The sequence below is a fragment of the Dreissena polymorpha genome, chromosome 5 (genome assembly GCF_020536995.1).
Source record: "Dreissena polymorpha isolate Duluth1 chromosome 5, UMN_Dpol_1.0, whole genome shotgun sequence".
Classification (NCBI taxonomy): domain Eukaryota; kingdom Metazoa; phylum Mollusca; class Bivalvia; order Myida; family Dreissenidae; genus Dreissena; species Dreissena polymorpha.
In genome coordinates, this window is record NC_068359.1 from 6,057,272 (window position 1) to 6,066,360 (window position 9,089).

General features: G+C 35.5%; 1 long non-coding RNA gene across 1 annotated transcript; it reads right to left on the reverse strand.

The window, feature by feature from the left end:
- On the reverse strand, positions 1–6,820 carry LOC127882467 (uncharacterized). The gene is made up of 2 exons (XR_008050542.1): positions 1,031–6,820; positions 1–806 (listed from the first exon to the last, which is right to left on the reverse strand). It is a non-coding gene; the product is annotated as an uncharacterized LOC127882467 (long non-coding RNA).
- Positions 6,821–9,089: the final 2,269 nt, after the last annotated feature.

Here is a 9,089-nt window from a genome sequence, read left to right on the forward strand (position 1 = left end):
TCATGTTTTAATGATTTATTTTACATATTCAATTATCCCACATTATCACATGCTCTGATAAATAAAACAAACATTCTACAATCTGCATATATTCTTTTAATCACCATATACAATAATGTGTTTGCCTTTTCCTACCCATGGTGCTGGAGATGGGTACCAAAATAATTTCTTTTAGTAGGGTAGGAAATGCAAACTTATCAATGATTAAATAAAGATTAAAATATAACATATAACAAAAAGATTGCATTTGATATATTATTATTTTACTAAACAAGTACAGTAACACTGTGTCAGTCCTATTTAAATCAGCAAACAACTCATTATCAAAAATAATCCAGCCACTATACTTAGAGGTAAAAACTGTAGATTCTATTATTCACAACATTATAGCTATTATGTTTTCAATGATATTTTACAGATTGCAGTAATGTATGTCTGCTTTTTTGAAGAGGATCGTGTAAGACACAAAGATGCAAGCATTTCCAAATGGCGTATTGGGCCAATATATAAATATATATACAAGAGCTGTGTTTGTGAACCACAATGCCCCCTACTGTGTTGCTTTGAAGCCATATATTTTACCTTTGACCTTGAAGGATGACCTTGACCTTTCACTACTCAAAATGTGCAGCTCCATGAGATACGCATGCATGCCAAATATTGAGTTGCTATCTTCAATATTGCAAAATTTGACCTTTGACCTTGAAGGATGACCTTTACCTTTCACCACTCAAAATGTGCAGTTCCATGAGATATGCATGCATGCCAAATATCGAGTTGCTATCTTTAATATTGCAAAATTTGACCTTGACCTTGAAAGATGACCTTGACCTTTCACCACTCAGAATGTGCAGCTCCATGAGATACACATGCATGCCAAATATACAGCTGCTATCTTCAATATTGCAAAATTTTGACCTTTGACCTTGAAGGTTGACCTTGACCTTTTACCACTCAAAATGTGCATCTCCATGAGATATGCATGAATGCCAAATATCAAGTTGCTATCTTCAATATTGCAAAATTTGACCTTTGACCTTGAAGGATAACCTTGACCTTTCACCACTCAAAATGTGCAGCTCCATGAGATACACATGCATGCCAAATATCAAGTTACTATCTTCAATATTGCAAAATTTGACCTTTCAACTTGACCTTAACCTTTCACCACTCAAAATGTGCAGCGCCATGAGATACACATGCATGGCAAATATCAAGTTGCTATCTTCAATATTGCAAAAGTTATGGGCAATGTTAAAGTTTTTGGACGGGCGGACGGACAAACAAACAGACAGATGGACAGTACAAAAATTATATGACACTCTTCAGGGGCATAAAAAAGTTATGGCGAAAGTTAAAGTTTGATTTGATCTTTGACCTTGAAGGACGACCTTGACCTTTAACCTTTCAAAATGTGCAGCTCCATGAGATACACATGCATGCCAAATATCAAGTTGCTATCTTCAATATTGAAAAAGTGTTGGGCAATGTTAACGTTTTTGGACGGGTGGACAGACGCCATATATTTGACATTTGACCTTGAAGGATGACCTTGACCTTCACCATTCACCACTCAAAATGTTCAGCTCCATGAGATACATATGCATGCCAAATATCAAGTTGCTATCATGAATATTTAAAAAGTTGTGGCCAATGTTAAAGTTTTCAGACAGACGGACAGACGCCATATATTTGACATTTGACCTTGAAGGATGACCTTGACCTTTCACCACTCAAAATGTGCAGCTCCATGAGATGCACATGTTTGCCAAATATCAAGTTGCTATGTTCAATAATGAAAAAGTTATGGCCATTAAAGTTTTCGGACGGACCGACAGACTGACACACTGACTGACTGATGTACAGTTCAACTGCTATATGCCACCCTACCGGGGGCATAAATATATCTAGGTGAAGATAATTTTGTGGACAAAAAATCTAAAATAAAAAAGAAAAGAAAAATACTTGGAGAGGTTTCTATTTCCACAAAAAAAAAATGAACAAGAGATGTGTTCATCGGAAACACAATGCCCCCTACTGCGCCACTTTGAAAGACTTTTTTTTTTACCTTTGACCTTGAAGGATGACCTTGGCCTTGAACTTTCACCACTCAAAATGTGCAGCTTTATGAGATACACATGCATGCCAAATATCAAGTTGCTATCTTCAATATTGCAAAAGTTATGGCCAACGTTAGGTTTTTTTCGGATGGATGGACAGACTGACTGACTTACGGACAGTTCAACTGCTATATGCTACCCTACTGGGGGAAAAAAATCTTAACAAAAAAACTTAAACAAGTTTGGTATAACAAAATTACAAAACAAACACAAAACTTTTCAATCTGGACGATTTAATAAGATTGGGTGGCAATCCCACACAAATACATTTAGAAGGATGTCTAAATATGAAATAAGTTAAATTTTAAACATGTGATATCCAAGTGGAATGATTTGATAATATTGCAAATAAATGTGAACATGATAGGTATTTGAAGAAAAGTGTATTACATTTAAAAGACAGATATGCTAAAAAATGAATTCTTTGATAATTCGTAGAATTTTTATTCTTATTGAGAGGTTAATAAATATAAACCAAGCTCAACAAAAACAAACATTCATGATTAAATCATATACTTAATCTCATATATTTAACCAATTCAAACAAATGCTGCAAACTTACATGTAGTGCATTTTCATTGCCCAACATTTGAGTTGATGCTAAGTTTAATTGGTTAAATAATATGAGATTTGCTTTGTTCTTGAAGCCTATAGTACTGGGACCAGGTAAATGCAGTAAGATTAAACTTAATCATGCAGACATTTCAACATTCATTGCATTATATGAATAATACAAAATCTCACACACAGCTCAAAGATGAACAAGACTATTGCCAAGCAATATATGTCCCCTACCGGCTCCACCATTGTCAGAAATATATATTTTTTATGTGTTGCCATAGCAACCAGAATTTTTGACGTAGTAACAAAATTAAATGACGTGCATAATGTCCATATTGCCATCTATCCATGTTTCAAGTTTCATGAAAAAAATATTAAGAACTTTTAAAATTATTGCAGGATCCAGAAAAGTGTGACAGACTCACAGACTGATGGACTGACGGACACACAGCGCAAACCATAAGTCCCCTCCGGTTAAACCGGTAGGGGACAACAAATTTTACAATATATTTAATATAGGACAACTACTAATTCAGATCTCTATTATCTATGTTTACCAAACAAAAATTTACACTGAGAACATGTCTATCTAAATATCACGCGGTGTAGCATTTTACTGTTCAACATAATGCATCTGTTACTTTTCAGCCAAACATAATCAGTTTAATTAAGTTTGAAGTGTTGCAAGTGTGAACTCACAAACAAAACTTTTTAAATTGTGTTCATATTTGTGTATCAGAATGTATTTTGCCGTTTCCTTTAAAACCATCTCAGGCTAATCAGGGATGACACTTTCCACTTTTTGGAATATCTCTTTTAAAGGAAGATTTAAAGATTTAAACTAAAATCCAGACTAGGCAGACATTTTGTCCCTGATAAGCCTGTGCAGATGGCACATGCTAATCTGGGTAGACACTTCACACAAATGCATTAAGCCACCTTTTCCCATGTGCGGCTCATATGAAGATTATTTAAAATATTTTGTAAAAGCAGCTCAACCAGAAACTGTTAATAGCTTAAGCACTATTGAGGCATGAGTGGGCATCAACAATTAAATGTATATCTTAAATAGAACTTGAAATGCATACAATAATACTATTGACTAAATACTTTCTATGGTATCTATGTCATAAAATATAACCTGAGTGAATATAGACAAGTTAAGATTTTTTAACATAATTATGTGTGCCTAGTATAAAACAAAAACATTGAAAGTAAGGCAAAGCACAAATGTTTCAAGTGCAATAAAAGACTACTGGTTATTAACCCTTTCCGTGCGGGAACCGAATTTAAAAGGCCTTTGCAAACAGTTTGGATCCCGATGAGACGCCACAGAACGTGGCGTCTCATCAGGATCCAAACTGTTTGCTATTATGATAGTATTCTTTGAAAAAAATCGAAGAAAATGCTATTTTTAGAAATTCAGCAGACGACATTTTAGCAGAAGACAAATTACCCAGCATGCAAAGGGTTAAAGTTCAGATTGTACACTGAAATGATTTGAAATATATATCCAATCTTGACCATTGAATGTGCTTGTCTTCAGGCCCCTGATGACCTACGATCCAATAGCTTAACTTCAACAGCTTAGACATAGTGCTTATACCATGTGACTTTTTTTTAGATCTGTGTTGGGAGGATAAAGCGCGACCCTGTTAACATTTTTAATGATGTCTTTAAAAATATTTAGTGAATGAGCGGGCTCTCCACTTTATCCCATTAAAAATGGTGAAATTTTTAAAAGAGATCCTTAAAATTGTTAACTGGATTGCGCTTTATTCTCCCAACACAGATCCGAAAAAGTCACGTGCTATAGGAACCGTGGTAGAGGCAAATTACATTGTATTTGATCATGTTTGCTTATGAACTGACAGACATAGATTTCTAATCTACATATAAGTTTCAATATTAATTGGTAATATCGGACGCATAACTATATTTATAATGGTAGTATTTTTAATACTAAATTATTATTCAAACCTTAAAATAATGTACCTATACATCAGTATGAAATCCTACACATAATAATCAAGGAAAAGTACACACAAATCAACCATTTTTCTCGGTTTATATGTTGCTTTACAGGCAAGACATACCAGTTATAACTAGAAATGGGACGGCAGAGGCCGACGCGTATCCCCATGCCGCATGTTTGACCCAAGTGGCACCCCAGGGTTGGTAATGGGTCCATGCATAGTTGAGATTGACCGTATTGTCATAAGAGATGTTCAGTATAATTGGAAGTGAATTGGTGCAGAAATGAAGAAGTTAATATAAAATAACATAAAACAAGAGATGTTTTTGTCAGAAACACAATGCCCCCTCTTGCACCCCTTTGATTTATTTAAATTTATTTTATCATTTAGCAGGCTCATTATTTACCTCCCTTTAAAGCTTATTACTTCCCTTGGATTTGTTTTTTTTTACCTTTTACCTTAAGGATGACCTTGACCTTTCACCACTCAAAATATGCAGCTCCATGAAATACACATGCATGCCAAATATCAAGTTGCTATTTTCAATATTGCAAAAGTTATGGCCAATGCACCATACTGAGGGCATAAAAATTAGTGAAGATCTCTGACCTGGCCCCACCCCAACCCCCATAACTTTTGACCCAGGGGTCAGATCATAATTCCAAATAGTGCAGGGTCGCACATATGCTCATAGCATGTGTGTAAGTTTCAAGGTTCTAGTGCTTATAGTGTAGGAGGAGATAGTGGCCAGGACGGATGGACAGACAGACAGCGGAGATAACCACAATATTCCCACGCTTTTCAAAATGCATGGGGATAAAAATTAGACTAACTATTACATTAAAATTGCTAGCTACTAACATACATGTATGTGGAATGGTTTAAGCTCTGATAAAGACTGTCAACATGTAATATTGACAACAAATAACATGGTTCACTGCAGTAGTTAATAAAGAAACATATTACACTTATATTCAAATTAACATGTAAAAATATAATTTTTGGCAGCTAGAGCAACTGTGAAACATTGAGTAAAATATATACATCATACAGTATACTATTGCACAACAAAACGCATTGCTAAAAATGAATCACATTGGCTGGATCACAACCCTTGAAGCTTATATCCCTGGTGAACTGGCCTTTACAGAATGAGATAACCATGACCCTATGTCCTTGACCCTGCATATTTGTTTGTCCACATCCTGGTTATCCGACAATAACCCTGAGAAAGTTTCATTTTTAACGTAGACCTAATTTTTCAAGGCACCAAAGAGCATGAATATGTTGCTTGAAATCTCCATATAATTTTGGCCCAAGGACATGTTCAAAGTGCACCTGCAGTAAAGTAGAAATGATGGAATATAATGAAACTATAATTGCATAATGTTATTTAACTAAACAGGATTTATAAGTTTTGTGAAATTCTTAATATTAAACGAAAATGTTATTATCACATGCCATACCTTGTTGCCATACCAAAGGCTCGCTTACTAACAAAATTCCTGAACTCGTTTAATAAAATATGGTATAATATGACAACTCATGCCAGATCCTATATTTCTTATTTATGTTAGGCATTAAAACTGATTTAAAAAGCATTAATTTTCAAACAAGGGCTGTTTGTAAAACATGCATGCCCCCCATATGGGCTCTCCGTTGTAATGACAGCCATTGTGTGAATATGTTTTTGTCACTGTGACCTTGACCTTTGACCTAGTGACCTGAAAATCTCTAGGGGTCATCTGCCAGTCATGATCAATGTACCTATGAAGTTTCATGATCCTAGCCATAAGCGTTCTTGAGTTATCATCCAGAAACCATTTTTCTATTTTGAGTCACCTTGACCTTGACCTTTGACCTAGTGACCTTAAAATCAATAGGGGTCATCTGCGAGTCATGATCAATCTACCTATCAAGTTTTATGATCCTAGGAAGAAGCGTTCTTGAATTATCATCTTGAAACCATTTTACTATTTCGGGTCACCATGACCTTGACCTTTGACCTAGTGACCTCAAAATCAGTAGGGGTCATCTGCGAGTCATTATCAATGTACCTATGAAGTTGTATGATCGTAGCCATTAGCGTTCTTGAGTTATTATCCGGAAACCATTGTACTATTTCAGGTCACCATGACCTTGACCTTTGACCTAGTGACCTGAAAATCAATAGGGGTCATCTGCGAGTCATGATCAATGTACCTATGAAGTTTCATGATTCTAGGCATAAGCGTTCTTGAGCTATCATCCAGAAACTTTTTACTATTTCGGGTCATCATGACCTTGACCTTTGACCTAGTGACCTCAAAATCAATAGGGGTCATCTGCGAGTCATGATCAATGTACCTATGAAGTTTCTTGATCGTAGCCACAAGCGTTCTTGAGTTATCATCCGGAAACCATTTTACTATTTCGGGTCACTGTGACCTTGACCTTTGATATAGTGATCTGAAAATCAATAGGGGTCAACTGCAAGTCATGATCAATCTACCTATCAAGTTTCATGATCCTAGGCATAAGCGTTCTTGAGTTATCATCCGGAAACCATTTTACTATTTTGGGTCACCGTGACCTTGACCTTTGACCTAGTGACCTGAAAATCAATACGGGTCATCTGCCAGTCATTATCAATCTACCTATGAAGTTTCATGATTCTAGGCATAAGCGTTCTTGAGTTATCATCCGGAAACCATTTTACTATTTCGGGTCACCGTGACCTTGACCTTTGACCTAGTGACCTGAAAGTCAATAGGGGTCATCTGCGAGTCCTGATCAATCTTCCTATCAAGTTTCATGATCCTAGGCATACGCGTTCTTGAGTACTCATCCGGAAACCATTTTACTATTTCGGGTCACCATGACCTTGACCTTTGACCTAGTGACCTCAAAATCAATAGGGGTCATCTGCGAGTCATGATCAATGTTCCTATGAAGTTTCATGATCCTACGCCCAAGCGTTCTTGAGTTATCATCCGGAAACCACCTGGTGGACGGACCGACCGACCGACATGTGCAAAGCAATATACCCCCTCTTCTTCGAAGGGGGGCATAATAACAAAGATCAATACAATATATCCAATCAGACCAGTTAACGATTTTATGGAATACAGATTGTTAAGACTTTTGCTGCAAATAATTCTTCACATTTGCAATACAATCTGGGCAATACTGCTGTTACTTTAGTAGGTTTCAAAGTTTCAGATCATCTATATTACTCTTAAAATATTGTATGTTGTTATTACATGTTAGAATATTAAGAATAACTTTATCACCATTTTGATGACATTACTATTGTGACAGGGATGTTGCCCATCTTGAAATCTATGATATGCTTGTCAATCCAAACTTTCTGTAATATGCTTTAAAATGAAATATAGAATTTTATTGGCGAAGGAAAATTCAATACTAGTGAAAATGTCAGTTCTTTATATAAGGGCTGTAACAAATACACTAGGTAATGAATACGATACGTATCACGAATACAGGGTGGTGAAGACGAATATTTATTCACGAATATGAATTTCAATGAGCAAAAGTAATACTGACAACTTGACATGACATTATATAGTATGAAACTATGGGTATTTGTCAATTTGATTAATTGAGTACCATTGCATACTGAACATATGAAATATAACACTTTGAAATAACAAAACACTGACTAGAACTGCTTAAACTTTGAACAAAGCGCCAGACAAACGCCGTGTATTTGGCAGGCAGGTCAACTATATCAATAGCATTCCCTTTGCTAGGCTCCATGTTTGTTGATAAGTTGCACGATCATTGGCGTAAAGATAAACAAAACAGAAATTCCATCTGCTAATCCTTTGTGTGTATGTTTGAGCATCAAAGCACTCGTATTTGCCTATATAAACATTAAACAACCATCGAAAGATTTTTCAATTCAATGTAGTGAATATTCAACCGGTGCCCGCCATTATTGTTGATAATCTCACTGTGTAACATAGTGTGTGGGGTAAACATGATGAAAAATGCCGGAATAAGGACAAGAACATTTAAATATAGGGGTTTATTGTATGAACCTCCATTTGAAAGGTAAGATTAGATAACTCCAAAGCACGTTGTTTGTATTCGCCAAATATTTGGTTCGGGAGGTGGCGAATAACGAATACGATTCGTCCACAGTTGTATTCGGGTAATTAGAATGTATCGTTACAGCCCTACTTTATATTTCAATACAGTGAAAAGACAACAAAAATCATAATTATTTTTTTCCATAAGCAACATCAGTCAAACAGAGTCAATAAATCCTCTAGACAAGTGTTAATTAGTGTTGCATATTGTTTAACAACTACAAGTGTTAACCAAATAATTCATGCACAGAATTCACAAACCTATTATAAAGCTTAACTGATACACACATTATGACTAATATACTTAAAATTATTACCCCGCCATACAAGAAAAGAAA